The 22,018-nt window shown below is 49.4% G+C and overlaps 1 protein-coding gene across 10 annotated transcripts in view; it reads left to right on the top strand.

The window, feature by feature from the left end:
• Positions 1 to 22,018, top strand: part of SRC (SRC proto-oncogene, non-receptor tyrosine kinase) — a 52,102-nt gene that overhangs the window by 8,299 nt on the left and 21,785 nt on the right. For 3 of the 10 annotated variants that reach the window (XM_026009715.2, XM_026009717.2, XM_072735886.1), the window contains exons 2-3: positions 5,345 to 5,391; positions 9,594 to 9,664. The exons of 3 other annotated variants lie outside the window; for them this stretch is intronic. The gene's annotated coding sequence lies outside the window, so the exon portion shown is untranslated. Of the gene's footprint in view, positions 1 to 4,730; positions 4,921 to 5,344; positions 5,392 to 9,593; positions 9,665 to 22,018 lie in introns of those variants that run through there. 4 more of the 10 variants (XM_072735885.1, XM_072735883.1, XM_072735881.1 and 1 more) reach the window with 2 other exon arrangements.

Here is a 22,018-nt window from a genome sequence, read left to right as displayed (position 1 = left end):
CCAGGTCCCACCATATCACCTGGTCCACCTGCCTCCTCTGCTGTGTGCCCTAGACGAATGGCTTCTTTCATTGAGCCTCAGTTTCTCATCTGTGAGATGGGGGCAGACATCTTTCTTCACGAAGCTGTTGGGAGGACTTCTGGGCCTCTGAGAAGCCCAGATAGCTCATCTGGGGGGAAATGGATAGCTCATTTCCCCCCAGATGCCTGCCCATGCTAGGCTTAGAGAAAGGCCCCAGCTAGTGGTTACAGGTATGAGAATGGGCAGGATTCTGACTGGCAAGAAGGGGCAACAGCATTCCAGGCAGAGGACCCATGTGAGCCAAGGCTCAGAGTAGGACAGTTTAGGGAGTACCCTGTAGTTAGTTGGGGGTAGGTGGAGTGGACTGCCACCTTCTAGGATTTGGACTGACCCTGAGGGGAGTGGGCAGGGTGTCAGCAGTGACTGTGGTGATGTTGACCTTCCTGCCCTCCAAACTTTAGATTTCCTTTCAGAGCCTTGGGACCAGCCACCTGTGCTCCCCACCCCCCTCCCTGCCAGGTGTTCCCGAAGGCCCTGGAACCAGATGAGCCACAGTTCTATTTGGGGACAATTCTGCTGTTCCCGTTTCTCTCCTGTGCCCTAGTTTTAGAAACGACGTGGGTTTGGTTACCAGTTGGCCATTTGCAGAAAGCACCCCCCCACCACCACTCCGCCCATACCTTAGATCTGTGGGCAGTATGGGCAAAATAGGACTCATTATTGCCTCTGGGAGTTGTTCCTGGCCTCTGTCCCTGGATTCTCTGGGTAGGGAGTTGGCAGCTGGACTCTTGATTACGTGCTGCTGGTGTCTGGACCTTGTGTTGGGTGCTAGAGACCCCCAAGGGATGCACTCTGGGAACAGCCTGCACTCTGGTGGAGCCAGACACAGACCCTGATCATTGTCCTACCACTGGGTAGGCACCACAGGAACTCTGGCAGCCCATTACAAGGCCAGAAGGGCTTCTTAGAGGAAGTGATACCTGAATTGAGTCCTAAAGGATGAGCAGGAGCTCACAGGGAAAAAGCAATGGTGAGGACATGCCAGGACAAAGGCAGAGCCTGGGCAAATATCTGGAGGTGGGAACTCACCTGGTGTGTGCAGGTATAGCCTTGGGAGGTGGGGTGTGTGTGTGTGTGTCAGGTCATGTACAGGGTAGTTAGAAGGGGACTAGGTTGACCAGGCAAGGCCTCAGTATCTTGCCAGGCTTTGCTGAGGCCTCCTGCTGAAGGTGCGAAGGGAAGACAAAGGCCAGACTTGGCTCTCCAGTGCTCAGTTACTGTTACCAAATGAAGGTAGTCCAGAGAGGCTGGGGTTCCAGATAGGGATCAAGAACCCCTACCTGAGACAGAAGGTAGGGGCTGGTCTGGAGCCTCAGAGGAAGCAGATCAGGGAGGACTTCCTGGAGGAAGCGGTACATGACATACTTGAAAGGATGAGATAGTTCTCTGTGGGGAGGTGGAGCTTGAACTGGGACCTGAAGCTGTGGCATGGGCAGCTCCTCTTGTTGGAGCCCAAGGAGGGGTAGAATTTTGACTTCAGAGGTGCTGGTGCCCATCCATGGAGAGGTCTGAGGGCCTGCTCAGAGTCTACATGCCATCCTTGGGCATGAGGAGATAGCTGGACAGAACTGATTCATCTAGCACTGTGAGTGGGAGCCCTGTCAGCATTGTGGCTTTGGTGAGATGGCCCTGGGGAGAAGGTGGGTGCCAGCCAGGTAAATGGAAAGTCTGGGATTGATGGGGGAGCAGCAAGGTGGGGGATGGAGGCCTCAGCCCCCACTCTGCCTGCCTGTACATCCTTTCCTTGTGGAAGCCCGCCTGGCAGGAAGTGGTGGAGACGTGTTGGGGCCTGGCTGGCTGATTCTGAAGGCGCCTGGGACATGGGCTGGGCATGGGGCAAGGGCTCGGGTTCAAGGCCTGATCTCCCTGCCATGTTGAGTAAAGCTTGCCAGGGCAAAGGTCTCCCTGCTTGGGTCCATTCGAGCCTCCAGAAAGGCCCCTCTGGCCTCTTAAACTCAGACGGTCTGTACTCCAGACAAGGTGAGTAAAGAACGATGGCTGAAGACTGATGCCTGATAGGCATGGGTTTGAAACCCAGCTTTGTTCTCTGTGGGCCAGGAGCCCTTGACCAAGTGTCTTTGCTATTCTGAGCCTCAGTTTCCCCATCTGCAAAATGGGGGTCACCTTAGAGTCTCCTAGGGCTTAATAAGATTTCACAAGGCTGTGCCCAACACCATGCCGGCCCCTGGGGTCTGGCTTTGGAGCTGTTGGCCCAGCTGACCAGGGGTGGTAAGACTTGCTGGGTGGCTGAGGGGTGGCTTCCGGTCTGCCTTGGGCTCAGCACAGGCACCGAGGACAAAGCCCCTTTGTGGCGAGACAGATGGAGCCTGGGAGCCCCCCTCTCATCGAGGACCAGAGGGCCGCCTGCCCCTCCTCCTCACCCAGTCGCCCCGGGGGAAGGAGCTTCCTCAGGCAGAGGAGATGGGAAATGAAAGTCGGGTTGTGCAGGAGGAGAGTCCAGGCTGGCTGCAGCTGCGTAGGCCAGAGAGTCTGGCTGATGAGCTTGGACAGATCCATCCCTTTTCTGGGCCACCTTTCAGGGCCTTGAGCATCCCTGGCAAGTCCCAACCCCACTGTGTATGCCCTTTTCACTTATCCATCCTTCTATCCATCTGCCCATCCATCCATCCATGAATCTGTCCATCCATTCTGTAATTACCAGGTATCCACTGTGTGCTAGGCCCTATGCTTTCGGCCAGGGGCCACTCTGGCCAGATGGTAGCCAAGCTTCCCAGCTGTTATCTATTTTGAATATTACACCCGCTGCAGGGCATTCAGCAGTGAGTGAGACAGAAGTGGCCCCTGTCCTCAGACGTGTGCTCCCATGGGCAGCTATGTCATCAGTGCTGTGGTCTGTGCTAGGAAGGAGAAGTTGAAGGTCCTTACTTGGGCAGGAGGAGGTCAAGAGAAGCCTTCTGTGAGGAGGTAGCTTTTGAAATGAGACTCAAAGAGAGGACAGAGTTGGTGGAGCGTGTTGCCATTGAAACAGGTGGCCAGGCAGGGCCTTCTGAGCCTGTGATGTCTGAGTGAAGCACCTGGAAGACATGAAGGGTTGGGGTGTGTAGATGTCTGGGGTCGGTAGGTAGAGGGGATGACAAGGGCAAAGGCCCCAGTGAGTGTGTGCGCCCGGTTCTCAGGGAAAGGGGAAGGAGTGGACAGTGTGAGAAGAACAGAAGTGAAGGGGGTGGGGCCGGTAGAGTCCACTAGAAGGCTCTGAGGCCTGGGGGAGGACTTTGTCCTTTGTTTCATAGGGGCCGTGAAGGGTGTTAAGCAAGAGTCATGGTTCAGACTGACATTCCAGAAAGGGTCTCTGCCCCCATTTGTCCAGCTTGGGGGAGGAGGCTGAACCTGGGCAGTGGGGTGGCCATGGTGAGAGGGAAGTGGATTCAGGATGTGTTTGGGAGGTGGGATAGGCAGGACTGGGAACCGGGTTACGTGGGGGCAGGAGGAATCATCGTTCCTCTCTTGGGCTGCTTGCTGGTGATGAGGGGCTGAGTCCTTGCCACAGGCCATGGTGGCTTCTGGTTTGTTTGTTCCCTCTCCCCGGTCCATCTGGAGGCACAAATTCCCAGTGCCTTCCTCACCGTGTCCTGATGGCTGGGCTGAGCCTTTCTGTTCCCATGGCTCTGCACATGTTAGGCAAAACTGGCAGGACCCTACCCATTTTACAGATGAGAAAACTGAGGCTAAGAGTGGTACACCCACTGCCTGGGTTACATAGTGGGGCAGGGTTGGGGCTTGGTCTCTCAGGACTCAAGGGATCTATGGATTTGGGGAGTACGGACCCTGCCTCCTCAGTTCCAGCTAAAGATTTCTGTACCTAAGATTTCTTTCCTGCCCTGAACTATCTTAGGGAGATGGAGGCTGCCTCAGTGTGACCTCAGAGGTGGGGTCAGGAGCCTGAACTCTAACTTGCCACGTGACCTGGACCTGTTTCCTCTGCTGGGGATTCCTAGATCACAGCAGTGTTGGGGGGCGGGGCAGATAAACGATGCACGTAAAGTGCCACGCCTGATGCTTGGCATACAATAAACTAAGTAATCAGTAGGTTTATTATTGTTGTTTCTGTGGGGAGTGAGGACATGTGTGTAAGTTGGGCCTCTGGCTATGTCACCCCCAGCGCTGGGCTTTGGGGCAGCGCTGCAGTTGCCAGGAGGTGTCTTCTAGATAACTCAGTGCCAAGGGATAGGAGGTCCCCGGAATCCATGCCCAGCACTACTTTCCACACGGGGAAACTGGCCACGAAGCAGCCAGGGACAGAGCAGCGTTTTACACCAGGTGGCCTGCCGCCCTGCCCTGCTCCCGCGCCACCCACTTCCGGGCCTTGCCCTTCCCTTTCCCTCTAGGGCTTCTAGGCTGTGGACAGGTGTAGACAGGTCCCAGCGGGAAGAGATCCTGCACGCTACAGGGCAGGTCAGGGCCTGGAGTCTGGAAAGGAGTCCCCTTCCTGCCCAGGAAGAAACCCAAGAGCTGCAGGGGCTGCCATGGCTCTGCCTCTACAGGCTGGGCTTAGGGGGGCTCCACGGGCTGCTTCGCCTTTGCCTTCCCCGGCTGCGGGCCCTGTCCCCGGCGGCCCCCCTCCATCCCTCTCCCGGATGCCAGCCCCAGCCCGAGCCTGCAGCGCCCCGCCCCGCCCCGGCCACACTGGCAGAGCCGGTTTGAGGCCTGCCAGCCCCGAGCGTGTTTGCTCCACGAACACGGGACCAGACATGTTGTGGCTGCCCTGGCCCGTGGATGGCCCCTGGCTCACTCTTCCCGCGCTCCTCGCTCACCCCGCAAACATCCCCTGGGACCCGTTCTGCGTCCCGGCCCGTGCCGGGTGGGGCTCGGGGCCTGGAGGTGGGTGCCTCAGACTTGCACACTGCCCTGTGGAGGTCAGGGAGGTCGCAAGCTCTGGCATGGGGACATGTCAGGCGACGGCAGCAGTGAGCGGGGGTCAGGGTGTAGACCGTGGGGCTGGACAGACCCAGGCCGAGGCGCCCCCACCTCCCACCCCCTGTGCCTCTTTGTTGTCTGGGGCCCTGGGTAGGACCCATTCATCTCTCCCTCCCTCCCTCCTCGCACTGGAATTTGTGAAGGGTCAAGGGAAGGCAGGTGGGGAAGCTTTGGTGGGGGGCAGACAGCACGTGCCACGTGTGAAGGTTAGAGGGTGATTACAAGTTGAAGGGAGGGTTGAGAGGTGGGAGGAAGGAGATGCAGCAGGCCTCCATCCTGTGAGCAGCAGGCCCACAGGCCGCCCCACTGACACTGTCCCCAACCTCAGGCTCAGAGGCTGTCTTCCTCAGGGCTGCCAGAGGCATCATTTTGTGGGTAAGTGAAGGGCAGGCTGGACTTCCTGGTCACGCATGCAGGGTGGGCCACCTGTGTGTGGGCTTTGAGGCTGGGGGCGGGGGACGGGGGCTGGAGCTCGGGTTGACTTTGTGGAGGGGCCGGGCCACCAGGTGCTTCTGCCCACCAGTGTCCCCAGAGGGAGTTCTGCCTGGGTGTGGGCGGGGAAGAGGGGGCACTATGTGTTCCCAGAGCAGAGAAGCAGAGCTGCTGTCAGGGAGTAGCGAACACTGTGAGCCCCTGAATGCAGTGGGCAGAGGCCACTGGCTGGCAATGGTCCCCCCAAGGCCCATCAGCCATCAGCCAGTGGGGGTGGGGCAGCTGGGAGCCCCCAGAGAGATGACCTTAGAGAGGCCCAGAGAAAGCAAAACTTGTCACCTCAGTGGCATGGGGGTGGGGGGTGGGGTCGGGAGTGGCATCTGCTAAGGAACCTTTGACATGCCAGGGCCTCTGTCAGGGTACAGACACTGAGCCCCAAGATGGGGCGTGACTGGCCCAAGGTCACACAGCGATTCCGATGGACGCCTTCCATTCAGCCAGGTGGTACCTGGCTGCGTCCCTGGAACCTGCCTGTACTGGGCTTAGTGCCTTGAGAATCTTCTCTTCAGTCCCGGTGCCCACACCCTCGTTCAGGGGCCAGATTCGCCTCGCTGTGTGGCCTTGGCCTGGGCGCCCCCCTCTAAGCCTCGGCTCTTGGTCTGTGAAGGAGGATGTCTCACAAAGGCTCCCTGACACCAGGGCTGTGACCTTTGGCCTGTGAGCCTCCCTGCCCGCCCACTGGCCAGGCTGCCTGGCCTAGGCTCTGGGGTAGAGGCTGGAGTAGGGTGGGTGAAACCTCCCAAGCCTGTGGACCTCCCTGGCCCCAAGATGCTCCCATGGGCAGGAGGACCCTTATAGCGACTAACCTCTTGGGCCTTGGAGCGGGGGAATGGTGGGAAGCAGGCATGGGGAAGCTGGAGCCACCCACTGGATGCCTGTCTTTCCCCCCATTTTGTTGCTGGGGAGACTGAGGCTGCATGCCTTATACTGACTGGCTCCCTTCCTTTCTCTTAACGATCCTACCTTTAGGCCTTTGCCCAAGCAGTCTCTTCTGCCTGGATCATACTTCCCTTTCCTCTTTTCGCACACTGCCCAGCCTTCGGACCTCAACTGAGATATCCCCTCCTTTGGGAAGTTCGCCATGGTTTAGGCCCCTTCTTGGCCCTCCAGCCCTTTAGAGCTGGAGGTCACTGTGCTCTGAGATGATCCCTGGGGGATGAAGGCTCAGTAACCTAACCCTGCCCCAACCCCCACAGTCTCAGGGGCCTGAGAAAACTTTCATGGCCTCTTCTCTCAGTTTTTCTGATCTAAATTGCTAGACAGATCCCTTTCAGGCCCTCCTTCAGACCTTTTCAGGCCTTGGCCAAAGACTAGCAGCGAGTGACCTAGTTAAGTTGGGACTCACACGGTCCAGACCGCTCACTTGATAACCCCCTGCACATCTGACCTTCCTGTCTCAGGGCCTTTGCACAAGCTGTGCCAACCTCCTAGATTGCCCTTCCCATGCCTCCTTATATATCCAGTGGAGACAGGATGGGCTTTGGTATCACTCAGATTTGTGTTGGCATCTGGGTCTTCACTTCCTGGCTGGGCAACTTCTGGGAGACCTTATATCCTCGTGTGTGACATGCGTGTGGCCATGGCTCACTTCAGGGCTATTGGGAGCATTTGAAGGGGTAGTGTGAACCCTAGGTGAGAGGAAGTAGGTGGGGTGAAGTGTGGCCTTCAGCATGCCCCATTCCACCCCACTGGCCTGCATTGGAGCAGCCAATGGCATTGAGTTTTGGAGAGGGAGCCAAGGTGGCCCTAGACCCCACCAAGAAGAGCCCAGCCAAGGCTCCTTCCTTGGACCCTTCCCTGTAGGGGGAAGATCCGAGAGGGAGGGACTTGCCAGTCAGCTGCTAGGAGGTGAGGTCTTAGTCTCATCATTTAATCTGTGTGTGCCAGTTTCTCCATCTGTGAATGGGGTAATGAGAACGGTACGTAGTAGGTCCTAAATAAATACCAGCTATTACTACTGTCATCGTTCATATTACCCCCACTCTGGAGTCAGAGTCCTTTCCATATTCCGAAACCACTTGTAGAAAAACACCCCAGTTCGACAGGGAATTCTTTTGAGAGTGTGAAAGGAAGGAAGGAATCAGGTGAAGCCCCCTGCCTGTGGGGAGCTTCCATTCTCATGTGGGAGGCTATAGGGAGGCAGGAGAGGGATGGAGCTCCCATCTGTGAAATGGGAGCATTGGACTGGCCCCCTCGCCAGGCTCCTCTGGCCTTAGCTTCCCCCTCCGGGGACAGGGCAGTGCTAGTGGTACCTGTCCCACGGGGCTTTGTGAGGAGGGAGGGGCGTCAGTTGGGGACTGAGTCTTGGAGGTTCAGAGGGGTCACATGTTCACTCCATAAGTGGTCCTCCTGGGGCTCCCCTGTCTTGGCCTCCAATTCCTCTTTTGGAAAAATGGACTGGCCCCGGAGCCCTGCTTTGTCCTCGATGTGTGGGCTACCTGCCAGAGTTCAGCTGGGAGCAGTGGCCTTGGAGAGAAGGGCTGACAGCGGCCTAGGGCCAGGAGAGCCAGGATCCCCAGCTGGCCTGCTTCTGTCTTGGATGGTGGCTGGGACACCTGACTTGGCTTCTCTGAGCCTCTCTCTGTCCCCTCCTCTGCGAGACAGGGCTGATCATCCCTTTATGGCTGGGTCCTGGAGAGAACTAGATAGCTAAGCAATGATGGAAACTGTCATGTTCACAATAGTAAGGGCCCACCAAGTTGGATTGTGGAGAGAATAGCCTGTGCTCAGGGCTCTGCGTCTGTTAGCTCATCTGCCTTTGCAGCTGCCTGGGGATGACCATGGCCGACTCCGTGGTACCGAAGGAGGCTTTGATCAGTTTATCCAGGGTCCACCCGCGGGCCACAGCAGGGCCCCTCTAACCATGATGCTGTACCCCACCTAGCTCAGGCAGGACTTCCCAGTCCATCTCTCCAGATGGCTGCTGATGGGCTGTTGATGGGCTGTTTCCCTCCCTGCCACCTCCTCCCTCCTCCACCCCACACATTCCTGACACAACCTCCACTGCCCATCCTTCCCCCACCCCGGGTTGGGTCACTGTTATCAGGAGACATTCCTGGACTGGCTGAGAAGAGCTCCTACCTTGGGCCCCTCTGAGAGGGGTTGTGACTGCTGACAGAGGCCCTGTTGGTGGCTCCTCTGGGAGTGGGGCCCTGGGACACGAGGCTGCAGAGCCCACAGTCCAAGTCTGCTGGCTGATGCTGCCTCTTACAAGCTCTGTGACTTGAGGCAAGCACCGTGAACTCTATGCCTTGGTTTTCTCATCTGCAAATGGGGCTGACCACGTACGGCTGCAGTGGGTTCATTGGGACTCACGCATGTAGTGCCATTCTTAGTCTGGTGCCTGACACGCAGGAGTCTCTCTACTCATCAACCAGCTGTTGTTATCATTTGAGAACTAGTTGCCTCTCCTTTAGGGGGGGCCCCCAGTTTAGATGGTACCTTCTGAGGGGTGCACATCAGGAGGGTGCCTGTGGGATGAGGGACCTTAGGTAGTCCCTGTCCCTCTCTGAGCCTCCTTTTCCTGGTCTGATCTTTGAGCAGTTGGGTATGAGTGAGTGCAGCTCTACCCCAGTGCCTCCTTGTCCCCATTGCTGTATTCTCTGTAATTCATCCCTTGGCCCGTTTGGCCACTTGGCTTTTGTCTTTCCCACCATAGTGCCTGGCACATAGCAGGTGCTCAGCCAAGCTTTGTGGAAGGAGCCAACAAATGCACAACTCTTGAGTGAATACCCAGGGCTTTCCTATTTCTGTCTTTTTGTGCATAGCTCCCTTTGCCAGGAGCACTGTCCCCAGTCTCTCTGCTTGTGGAACTCCTTCTTGTCCTTGAAGTCCTCCTCAAATGTTGCCTCTCACAACAAGCCCTTCCCACCTTCTCCCTGTCAGAGTATTGCTGGTGTTCTGCACACTTGGTCTGAGGCTCTCTGCTGGCACCTGTTACAATCCAACTTGGTGGACTTAGTAACATATTAATAAACAACAAGGACCATGCACTGAATGGGCACTAGGCACATGGGCAGCCCCGTGCATTCACTCCTCCACAACAACCTTGAAGCTGGACATTATTATTATCCCTCTCTTTGCAGAACACAGAAGCTCAGAGAAGTGAAGTAACCCTCCCAGCTATGAGAGAGGGCACGCCAGGATTTGAGACCAGGTAAGCCTGTATTTTTTCTTAAAAGGAAAAGAAAAAGGGACCCCTGGGTGGCTCAGCGGTTTAGTGCCCACCTTTAGCCCAGGGTGTGATCCCGGAGTCCAGGGATCGAGTCCTACATCGGGCTTCCTGCAGGGAGCCTGCTTCTCCCTCTCCCTCTGCCTCTGTCTCTGCCTCTCTCTCTGTGTGTCTCTCATGAATAAATAAATAAAATCTTAAAAAAAAAAGGAAAAGAAAAAGCATTAACATGCACACAGTAAAAAATAATTCAAAGTACAAAGGAAGACAGGGAAAAACTTCTCTTGGCTGCAGGTCTCCTTGTCAGAGGCAACTACTGGAGGGGTTCTGATGTGTCCTTCTAGGGAGATGGAGGATGCATATGTAAACATGTATGTTAGAAAATTAACACACACACACATACACACAAATGGTAGCATGTGGTGTACCCTGTCTTACACCTGCCTGTTTCTTCTTGGCAGTGTACCCTGGGGACCATTTGGTGCCACTGCTTTCTTTTCCATGGTTGCATTGTATGCTTTGTGTGGCTGGAGACCAGGCTTTATTTAATTAGTGAGGAATGGAAGGCCTGGGTGGCTCAGTTGTTTCAGCATCTGTCTTTGGCTAGGGTTATGATCTTAGGGTCCTGGGATAGAGCCCCGCATCAGGTTCTCTGCTCAGCAAGGAGAGAACTTCTCTGCTTCTCTGCTTCTCCCTCTCCTTCTGTGCTCTCTCTCTCCCTCTCTATCAAATAAATAAATAAAATCTTTTAAACAAAAGTTGCATATCTCTTTAAACAAATAATTAGTGAAGAATACTTTGGTTGTTTCTAGTCTTTTGCTTCTTATAGACAATTCTGTGATGAATATCCTGTCATTCACTTAGTATTCATGTGCGAGGATTCCTCTAGGATTGAGCCCAATCTGCAGGCTCAGAGGTTGTATGCAGTTGTCATTTGATGGCAATTGCCAGATTGTCCTTGCTGCAGGTTGCGCAAATAGACCCTCACGCTGCCCCTCCACCCCCAGCTTCCCTCACTCTTAACTAATGTGGGTTTTGCTATAGAATTTCGAGGTCTTTGCCAGTCTAATAGTTGAACAGTGGCCCTCTGCTGTAGTGTTTTGTTTTGTTTTGTTTTTTAATATCACAGCTTTACTGAGATATAATTCACATACCGAACAACTCGCCCATTTAAAATGTACTATTTAATGGTTTTTAGTATATTCACAGAGTTGTGTAACTATCACCACAATCAATTTTAGAACACTTCTATCACCCCAGAAAGAAACTGTGTACCCATTAGTCACTCCCCACTCCCCCTCAGACGTTCCTCCTCCAGCTCCGGGCAACAACCAGTCTTTCTGTTTCTATAGATTTGCCTATTCTGGTCCTTTTATATAAATGGACTCATACAGCATGTGGTCTTTTGTGTCTGGCTTCTTTCACTTAGCATCATGCTTTCAAGGTTCATCCATGTTATAGCATGTTGTCAGGCATCATTCCTTTTTCTTGCAAAATAATATTCCATTGTCTGGACATAGTACCACATGCCATCTGTCCATTCATCAACTGCTGGATATATGGTGGTTTCTACTTTTTGGCTATTATGAACAAAGCTGTTATGAATATTCACATACAAGTTTTTAAAAAAAATTTTTTTTCACATACACATTTTTATGTTTTCACATAAAAGTTCTTTTTTTCTCTTGGGTACATACCTAAAGCAGACTTTCTGGATCATGTGGTAACTCTATGTTTAATCTTTTGAGGAAAAATACCAGGCTGTTTTCCAAAGCAGCAACACCATTGTACATTCCCGCCAGCAATGTATGAGGTTTCCAACAACTTACTGTTATCTGTCTTTTTAATTATAGCTTTCCTAGTGGGCGTGAAGGGGTAGCTCATTGTGGTTTTGATTTGCATCTCCTTAATGACTAATGATGTTGAGCATCTTTGCATGCAGTTATTGGCCATGTGTAATTCTTTTTTGGAGAAATGTCTAATTGGGGTATTTGTCTTTTTGTTGTTGAGTTGTAAGAGTTCTTTATGTATTCTTGGTACAGATCCCTTATCATATATATGATTTACAAATATTTTCTCCCATTCTGTGAATTCTTTTTACCTCCTTGATGGTGTCCATTGGATACAAAGTTTTTTTAATTTTGATGGCATCCAGTTTTTTCTTTTGTTGCTTGTGCCTTGGGTGCCATATCTAAGAAGCCAAGATTGTGAAATTTATACCTATATTTTCTTATAAGAATTTTTTTCAGCTTTACTTTGCATACTTAGGTTCATGATCCATTTTGAGTTAATTTTGGGTGTAGGGTTTGAGGAAGGTATCCAGTTTCCTACTTTTGCATGTGTATATCCACTGTTTCCTGAACCATTTGTTGAAAAGACTGTTTTTTCTCCATTGTGTGATGTTGGCACTCTTGTCAAAACTCAATTGACTGTAAATGTGAGGGTTGATTTCTGTCCCTCATTTCTGTCCTATTAATTTATATGTCTGTCTTCATGCAAGTACCATGGTGTATTTATTTATTTATTTATTTATTTAAAATAATCTCTACCCCCACCGTGGGGCTCTAACTTACCACCCCAAGATCAAGAGTCGTGTGCTCTACCATCTGAGCCAGATAGGTGCCCCTACAGTATTTTGACTACTGGATCTTTTCCTCAATTTTGAAATTGAGAGGAGTGAGCCTGCAAGCTTTGTTTCTCTATTTTAAGGTTGTTTTGGCTATTCTGGGTCCCTTGACCTTCCATATGAATTTTAAGATCAGTTTGTCAATTGTGCAAAGAAGATAGCTTGGATTTTTGATAAGGATTATGTTGAGTCTGTAGATCAATTTGGGGAATATTGTCATCTTAGCAATGTTTAGTTTTCCAGTCCACGAACATGGGATGTCTTTCCACTTATTTAGATTTTAATTTCATTCAACAATTTTTGAATTTTTTTAATTTCAAAATTAAAATTTAAATTTAAAATTTAAATTTAAAATTTAAAATTAAGAGTATAAATTTTGCACTTCTTTAGTTACTCTTATTCCTAACTATTCCTTTGATATTGTAAATTGTTTTCTTAATTTTATTTTTGGATTTTTGCTAGTGTATAGAAGTATAATTATTTTTTATATGTTGATCTTGTACCTTACAACTTTGCTGAACTTGTTTATTAGTTCTGATAATTAATTAATTAATTAATTATTATTTTTAAAGATTTTATTTATTTATCCATGAGAGACACAGAGAGATGCAGAGAGAGAGGCAGAGACACAGGCAGAGGGAGAAGCAGGCTCCGTGCAGGGAGCCCAGCATGGGACCAATCATAGGTCTCCAGGATCAGGCCCTGGACCGAAGGCGGCGCTAAACCACTGAGCCACCGGGGCTTACTGTGTTCTGATAATCTTTTTAGTGAAATCCTTAGGAATTTCTGTATACAAGACCATGTCATCTGCAGAGAGAGATAGCTTTACTTCTTCCTTTCTAATCTGGATGCCTTTTACTTCATCTTCATCTCGTTGCCCTGCCTGGAACCTCCAGTACAATGTTAAATATAAGTTGTAAGAATGGACATCCTTGTCTTATTCCTGATCTTAGGGGGAAGGCATTCAACTATTCACCATGAAGTATGATGTTAGATATGAGTTTTTCATAGATGCCTTTAATTGGACTGAGGAAATTCACTTCCAGGGAATCTGTTGAGTTTTTATCATGAAAGAGTGTTGGATTTTGTCAAATACTTTTTCCGCATCTATTGAGATTATTGTGTGATTTTCTCCTTTATTCTTTTGGTATGGTGTATTACGTTAATCAATTTTCAGGAAGTTAAACCAACCTAGTATTCTTGGGGTAAATCTCACCTGGTCATGATGTATAATTCTTTATATGTTGTTGAATCTAGTAGATAGTCTGTAGCCCCCACCCCACCCCCCCCTTTTTTTAAAGTGATATCGTTGTCTGGTTTTGGTATTAGGGTAATACTGGCTTTGTAGAACAAGTTGGGTGATGTTCCTAGTGAAGACTTAGTATTAATTCTTTAAATGTTTGGTAGAATTCACCAATGAAGCCATCTGGGCCTGGGTCTTTATTTGTGACATATTTTAAAATTACTAATTCAATCTCTTTACTTGCTTTAGCTTTATTCAGATTTTCTAGTTCTTCTTAGTTTTGGTAGTTTGCGTTTTTTTTTTTTTTTTTTTTTAAGATTTTATGTATTTATTCATGAGAGACACAGAGAGAAAGAGAGAGGCAGAGACACAGGCAGAGGGAGAAACAGGCTCCATGCAGGGAACCTAAAGTGGGACTTGATCCAGGGTCTCCAGGATCATGTTCTGGGCTGAAGGCGGCACTAAACCAACCGCTGAGCCACCCAGGCTGCCCTAGTTTGCATTTTTTTGAGTTTGTCCATTTCATCCAAGTTCTCTTATTTGTTGGAGTGGGATTGTTGATAATATTCCCTTATAACTGTCTTTATTTCCATAAGGTTTGTAGTATTGTTCTCTCTTTCATTTCTGATTTTAGTAATTTGAGCCTTCTCTCTGATTTTCTTATTCAGTGAAGCTAATGGCTTGTCAGTTTTGTTGATCTTTTTAAAGAACCAACTTTTAGTTTTGTTGATTTTCTCTATTGTTTTATTATTTTCTATGCCATTAATTTCTGCCCTAATCTTTATTTCCTTCCTTTTGTTTTAGGGCTAATTTGCTTCTCTCTTGCTATTTTGTTAAGATGAAAGTTTAGGTTATTGGTTTGAGATCTTTTCTCTTTTTTTAATTTATTTTTTTCTTTCTTCTTTTTTTTTCTTCTTTTTTAATATAGGCATATACAGCTATAAATTTACCTTTAAGTTCTACTTTTACTACATCCCATACATTTTGATGTGTTGTGTCTTCATCTTCATTCACTTCAAAGTATTTTCTATTGTTTTGATGATTTTTTTGACTCATTGGTTATTGAGGAGTTTATTAATTTTTACATATTTGTAATTTATGTTACTGATTTCTTAATTCATTACGTTGTGCTTGGAAACATACTTTTTATGATTTCACTCCTTTTAAATTTATTAAGGCTTATTTTATGGCTTAGAATAGTGGTCTATCCCAGAGAATGTTCCATGTGCCCTTGAGAAGAATCTCTATTGGGGATCCCTGGGTGGCTCAGTGGTTTGGTGCCTGCCTTTGGCCTGAGGCGCGATCCTGGAGTCCTAGGTTCGAGTCCCGTGTTGGGCTTCCTGCATGGAGCCTGCTTCTCCCTCCTCCTGTGTCTCTGCCTCTCTCTCTATGTCTATCATGAATAAATAAATTTTGAAAAAAAAAAAAAAGAATCTGTATTCTGCTGTGGTTGGGGAAATTGTGTATTTTTAATTTGCATAATCTTATAAGTGAGGTGAATTGTTGTATGTTGAAGAGCCATTTGATTTGCTGTAAACTACCTGTGGTTATTTTTCTTATTTTGTGGGAGTTTATTATATATTAAGGGGAAAATCCTTGTCTATCATATGAGCTACAAATGTTTTTCTTAGTTTGTTGTCTGCCTTTTGAGTGTGTTTATGATATTTATTTAACCATGAAGACATTTTAGATTTATCTATATAGATAGATTTATCATTTTAAGAATGATTTTCAGGTTTTGTGTTTTGTACTGTGTTAAATGTTTTTCCCATTTTGAGATTAGAAAATTTATTCTCTACTCCCCTTTGTAAGCTTTTTGGTTTTATTTTTGTGTGGTATAAATCTGATTGATCTGGAATTTATAGTCATATGGAGTAAGTTTGAAATCCAGCTTTGTTTCTTGGTTGCAGGTCATTGATCCCAGCTCTATTTTAAAAATAATCTACCTTCTTTGCAATGGCATCGAATACCACTTTCGTTGTGTTAATTCTCTGTATGTTTGAGGCAATATTTGGATTCTCTGTTCTGTTGCGTTGACTTGCCTGTTTTTGTGCTGATGTGACACAGTTTTAATTACTGTGACTTTATAGTAATTTTTACTATCTGGTCAGCTATTTCCCACTCCTTTTTTTTTTAAGGATTTTTCTGGCTACTTGTATATATTTACTTTTAATTGTAACTTTAAAATTGATACAGATTAAAAACAATCCTGTTGGGGTTTTTAGGGATCACATTCAATTTTTAGATTAATTTAGAAGGATTGATATTTTCATAATGCTAAGCTTTCTTTTAATTTTCTTTTTAAAAGAGATTTTATTTATTTATTTATTTGAGAGTGAGAGAACATAAGTATGAGATGGGGGAGGGGCAGTAGGAGAGGGAGAGGAACAAGTGCTGGAGCACAGCCCGATGTGGGGCTTGATCTCATCACCCTGAGATCATGACCTGAGCCCAAATCAAGAGTCGGAGGCTTAACTAACTGAGCAACCCAGGCACTCAGGAGTTTTATTTTCTGATTGCTGATGGTATATAGCTACATTGTTGATTTAGGTGTATTAACTTTTAATTTCCTTCCACTTTACTTAATTTGCTTTTTGTTTAATAGTTTTGCAGCAGATTCTCTTGGATTTCCCAGATCTGTGCTGATAACATCTGCAAATGATGATATTCATCTTCTCCTTTCTAATTTCATTTTATTACTTCCATTTCTTGTTCTTAGCTCATTGGATTGGCAAGGATCTCAGAGCAAGGTTAACTAGTGGACATGCTTGTCTTTTCTGGACTCTTTCCCTGTGAAGTGGCTTTTCTGGGCCTGGGCTCCTGATGAACTCTACCAGAAAATCCCTTCACAGTCATGCACAGAGCTTGACACAAAGGAGGAATCTGGGAAGTTTGCCTCATTGTGAGAGTGATTACAAAAGAGCAAGGATCTGGGGTGCCTGGGTAGTTCAGTCAGTTAAGCGTCTGACTCTTGATTTGGGGTCAGATCATGATCTCAGGGTTGTGAGATTGACCCCGGTCTAGGGCTCTGTGCTCAGCGGAAAGTCTGCTTCTCCCCCTCCCTTTAACCCTCTCCAACTCATGCTCTCTGTCTCTCTCCTCTCTCAAATAAATAAATAAATAAAACCTTTAAAAAGAAAAAAAAAAAAGAAAAGAAAAGAAAAAGAGCAAGGATCTACAAGAGATCTTCCACAGTAATGATGATGATGATAGCTAATATTTATTGGGTACTTCTTATGTGCTAGGCACTGCATATGTATTACCTCATACTTCTTACAACAAAACTAGTTATGTGGGAACGATTATACTGATTCCCATTTTTGATGAGGAGTAGACTGAGGCCCTTGGATGCAAGATGGCATCTGAACCTGGCTTTCAAGCCCCAGGCCTGTATTTTTGTGACATTTCTGCTTCCCTGGAAGGTCCAGAGTTATGGTGGGTGATGTCGGGGCTTGGCCTATGGTCCCTGTGTTGCCTCTGCGTCCAGGAGGTGGCAATGGGGGAGTGGTGGGTGTGTCTGGAGTGTGGGGGTGGCTACACAGTGGGCGGGACGCAGAGGTGCCTTCTGATGCCACTCTCCTAGCCCTCGAGCATCCCAGCCCTGGTGCACTCATTTGCTTTGTGGCCTCAGGCAAGGTTTGGCTTCTCTGAACCTTGCTCCCATCTGTTAAGTGGGCACAGTTATAGTCTATACTTCACTGTGCTGTCAGGACAGTTGAGTATCAACTGGGTGTAAGTTCTCAGCTCTATGCTTGGCATTCAAGTCTTCGACACCTAACTCCTGTCTCCTCCTGCGTGGTTCCTCTTATCCCCTGTAATATTAATAATGACAGCAAACACCATGTGCACTGTTTATCAAGCACTTATTCTGTGCCTGGCACATGGCCTCTCTCCTTTAATTCTCAGATGTTAGGTTTATTATTATTCACATTTTATTTATTTTTTTAAATTTTATTTATTTATTCATGAAAGATACAGAGAGACAGAGAGGCAGAGACACAGGCAGAGGGAGAAGCAGGCTCCATGCCGGGAGCCCGACGCGGGACTCGATCCTGGGACTCCAGGATCATGCCCTGAGCCAAAGGCAGGTGCTTAACCGCTGAGCCACTCAGAAGTCCCTATTATTCCCATTTTAAAGATAAGGAGGCTGAGGGGTGCCTGGCTGGCTCAGTCGGTTAAGCATCTGCATTTGGCTCAGATCATGATCCCAGGACACTGGACTGAGTTGGACTCCCTGCTCAGCAAGGAGCCTTCTTCTCCCTCTCCCTCTGCCTTCTGTTCCCCCTGCTTGTGCTCTCTTTCTCTCTGTCAAATGAATTCTTAAAATCTTAAAAAAAAATGATGAGGCTGAGACACAGAGTAACTTGCCCAAGAAGATTTAGCTAGTAAGTACTGGAGTCAGGATTTGAACCCAGGCCTAACTGGATTCCTCGCTCTCACATCCTAATCCTCTGGCTTTCTTCCACCCTTAGAAGTGAAGGTGATGCTCACCAGAGTAGGGAAGGAGGGGGTGGGAGTGCTGTGACCGAACAGCAGTTTATTCCCCAGACGGTTCTGGATGTTATGAGTGTCCATGTGCCTGGGGAGGGGGCGCAGCCAGGTCAGGAGGTGAGGGAGGGTGTGGTGCCCTCCAGCAGAGGGGTCATGGAAAAGGTGACAGCACCAATTATGCAGGGCTGGGTGAAGAGGGGTTCACCCAGAGTGATGGAAAGGTCTTCTGTTTTTTTTTTTAAAGTCTCATTAAAAAACAATTTTTGACAACGTAATTTTTTAAAAAGATTTTATTTACTCATTTGAGAGAGGGAGAGATAGAGAGAAAGCACAAGTGGGCATAGGGGCAGAGGGAAAGGGGGAAACAGACTCCCCGCTGAGCAGGGAGCCCAATGCAGGACTCGACCCCAGGACCCTGAGATCATGACCTGAGCTGAAGGCAGGTGCTTAACTTGACTGAGCCCCCCCCAGGAGCCCCACTAATAACGTAATTTCTAAATGTCAAGTGATATAGCACATACAGTAAAAAAGGGGATATTTTTCCTCTCCATGTCCCACATCTCTTGGATGAAGCATTGTGAGGAATTTGGAATCCTTCCAGAACTTTCTCTGCACCTCAGTGTGCTGTCATAGACACACACACACACTTCCTTTACAGAATCCTCATAGCTCACTTGTCCTCTGGGCCAGCACCACACCAAGCCCACGGCAAGCGGCGGCTCATTCACTCCTCTCGCTAACCCCATGGCGTAGGTAGCGTTACTGTACCCCTTTCCCAGTTGCGGAAACTGAGGTCCCTAGGGGCCCAGAGGACATGGTGCCCTGGCAGCTGCCTCTCTTCACCCGCCGCTGCATCTTCTCGGGCTGCCCCAGCTCTTGCTCTGTTTCCTCAGCCGCACGGCCTCCCCACGGGGAGCAGACCATCGTTTACTCGCCAGCCCCTCCCTCGCGAGGACGGACGTCGTGTCTGGCTTTCCATGGAGCGTGCTAAGCAGAGGAGGCCCCGTTGTCTGTGTAGTTTGCGGAGATGCCCTGGCTGCAGGGAGCAGGGTGCGCCTGAGGGCCAGACTCCTGCGTCCAGGCCCTGGAAGCCAGGTGCCCGGCTGAGGGCAGGGACACGTCTGAGGAAGATTTGGGGGAGTGGGGGCACCAGCGCTGAGACAGGGACACGTGACGCAGGGCTGGGGCTACAGGCTGGGCAGGGGGAGATGCCAAGCCAGGTGGGGACCCCCGGGGTGAGGGGAGGTGTTGCAGGCTGGCTTCCTGGCACCTCTTGTGCACAAGCCCTCCCCTCCGTCTGGAGAGTGTGGTCAGGAGGCTGAGGTTAGGAGTGGCTCCCCAGAGGAAAGGGGCCTCCTTCCTCTGGAAACCTCGGGCTCCCCCAGGACAGAGGCCTCACCACTTCCTCTCGGTCCCCCAGGGGTCTATCTGTACCTCAGAGCGTGCAAGTGGCGGAAGAGATGTGGGTTGGTTCCTCTCAGATGGGCAACTCATGGTGACTTGGCGTTCGGGCCTCAGAACCAAAAGGTCCTGCGATGGGGTCCTGCCTCAGGAAGGGAGCCTGGGTCCCAGGAGGGTGGTCTCTCCTGAGGTCACACAGTGTGGCCGCAGCCCTGCAGGGACTAGACCCCACCCTGAATGTGCCTGTCCTTCCATGGGCACACTCTGCTTTGTTGAAGCTGGGAACCTCTGGCTTTCTCTAGGAGAGGGGACTGGGCTGCGTGATCTGCTTGTGCGCCATCTGCCAAGGGCATCTGGCTGTTCCATGTGAGGGGACGTCCTGAGGGCAGGAGGTAGGGCCACAGGTTTCCTCAGCAGACCCCATGAGCAGCCCCTGATACCTGCACCTGCTCAGTGTGGTTCCCTGTCCTCTCTCACCCTCGCTGTGTGACCTCAGACAAGTTCCTCAACCCCATTGGGCCTCAGTTTCCTTATTGGTAAAACAGGAACACTACTAGTATCTACCTTCCAGATTATCATGAGAATTTGACGAATTCTGGGAGTGTTTGAATATCCAGAATGATACTTGGTCTCCACAGCATGGCATTGGGGGAACAAAGCAGGATGCAATTCATGTCTGTGCTCATTTAGTCTCTTGTCTATTCTGCAGATATTTCCAGAGCAATAAGTAGTAGTAGGTGCCAGTCCTGTCCTGGCCACTGGGGTGGTGGAGATGGATATGACCCAGTCCTGCCTGCAGGGGGCTTGGTCAAAGGCACTAGATGGTCAGTGCTGGTCTCCCCGACTGATAGAGGAGGAAACTGAAGCAGAGTCCCATGATGGGGTGGTAGGGCTGGGGTTCAAACACTCTAGTAGTACTCTAGCTCTTCACCTCCACACCCCTGCCTTTCCACAAACACGTGTTACATACGTAATCGGTTTTAACCGCAAAGATCAACAAAACAAACAGAACAGAAACTCCTCCAACCAACAAACATTGCAACAGGCCACCTTGCTGGGTCTTGAAGGCTCTTTTGTGCTTTTGCTGAGTGCCCTGCTGGGGAGTGGTCTGGGTCAGTGTAAGAGTTTGGGAGCAAGAGCTGTCTTTTTTTCCCTCACCCCCACCAAAAAGGGCACATGCATTTTCTAGGTGCTGGGACGGTGCTCAAGATCCAGGCCTGACTCTCCCTCTTTTCTCTATAGCACACCACCCAATGACTCTTTCTCCTGTCCTTGATTATTATCTCCAGTGACAGGGAGCTCCCTCTGCATCATTTAGTTCAATCTAAAGAAAATTCAGCATGCCTGGGTGGCTCAGTCAGTTAACCGTCTACCTTTGGCTCAGGTCATGATTCTGAGGTCCTGGGATTGAGTCCCGCGTTGGGCTTCTTGCTCAGTGGGGAGTCTGCTTCTCCCTCTCCCTCTGCCTGACCCCCGACTTGTGCTGTCTCTCTCAAATAAATAAATATTTCTTTTTTTTTAAGATTTTATTTACTTATTCATGAGAGACACAGAGAGAGGCAGAGAGACATAGGCAGAGGGGGAAGATGTGGGACTTGATTCCAGGACCCTGGGATCACGACCTGAGCCAAAGACAGACACTCAACCACAGAGCCACCCAGGTGCTCCATAAATAAAATCCTAAAAAGGAAAATAAAGAAAGTTCAGGCCCTTAGAAAGTTCTCCATTTAAAAAAAATTTTTAAATCATCCTTAAAAAATATTTTTTATAGTTTTAGTTTCTTCCAAAAATCCCACAAATGAGTGTCCTGCTAAAGCATGTGTCCCCTGACACGAGGCCCGGGCAATTCGTCCCTGTGTCCTTCCATGGACTAGCGTAGCCTCTGCTGCACAGTCAGTGCTGTGAATGCTGTACCAGGGAGCCACTGCATAGCAGGTGCAGCCTGGAGCTGCGGGGAACTGGGTCAGTAGGACCCACGGGACACCAACAATATGAGTGCTGATATGACCCCGGTGGATTGGGTTGCCATGGAAATTGGTCTTCTTTGTCTCCAGGCTTGTTGGCCTGTCCCTCAGGAGGCCCTGGTGATCCCTTGGGCTGTTGAGCAGGTCTCCTCAGGGCCTCCCCAGCCCATTCTCTGAGCTGGATGGTCCCCAGGGAGCATGCAGGCCACGCCCACATTGTGCAGTCCGTCAGCCTGAGGGGTTCAGGGGTGCAGGAACTGGCTAAAGTTCCTGCAGGAGGAGAGCTTGCAGAGCTGGGCTTGGGGCTCAGGGCCGGTAGTCTTGCCTAAGGCCTCAACCAGTCAAGAACACTTTTCCCCATCCATAGGTTCCCAGAGGAAGTTCTGGACTGATTCCAGGGCCTGCAGCATTCCCTGGAGAATATCCCAAACCTACCTTGCCGGTATATCCAGAATCACACAGTATCAGTCATAGCGGATGTGGTGGGATGACCTGCCTCATTCCCAGCAAGAACATACTTGCCTCGTTCACTTACCATGGACCCCGATGACCCCGTCATTTCCAGATGAAGAAATAGGGCACAGAGAGGTTAAGTCATTACCCTGAGGTGATAC

This window comes from Vulpes vulpes, chromosome 14 (genome assembly GCF_048418805.1).
Source record: "Vulpes vulpes isolate BD-2025 chromosome 14, VulVul3, whole genome shotgun sequence".
In the NCBI taxonomy this organism is placed as follows: domain Eukaryota; kingdom Metazoa; phylum Chordata; class Mammalia; order Carnivora; family Canidae; genus Vulpes; species Vulpes vulpes.
This window is presented reverse-complemented; position numbering and strand designations above follow the sequence as displayed.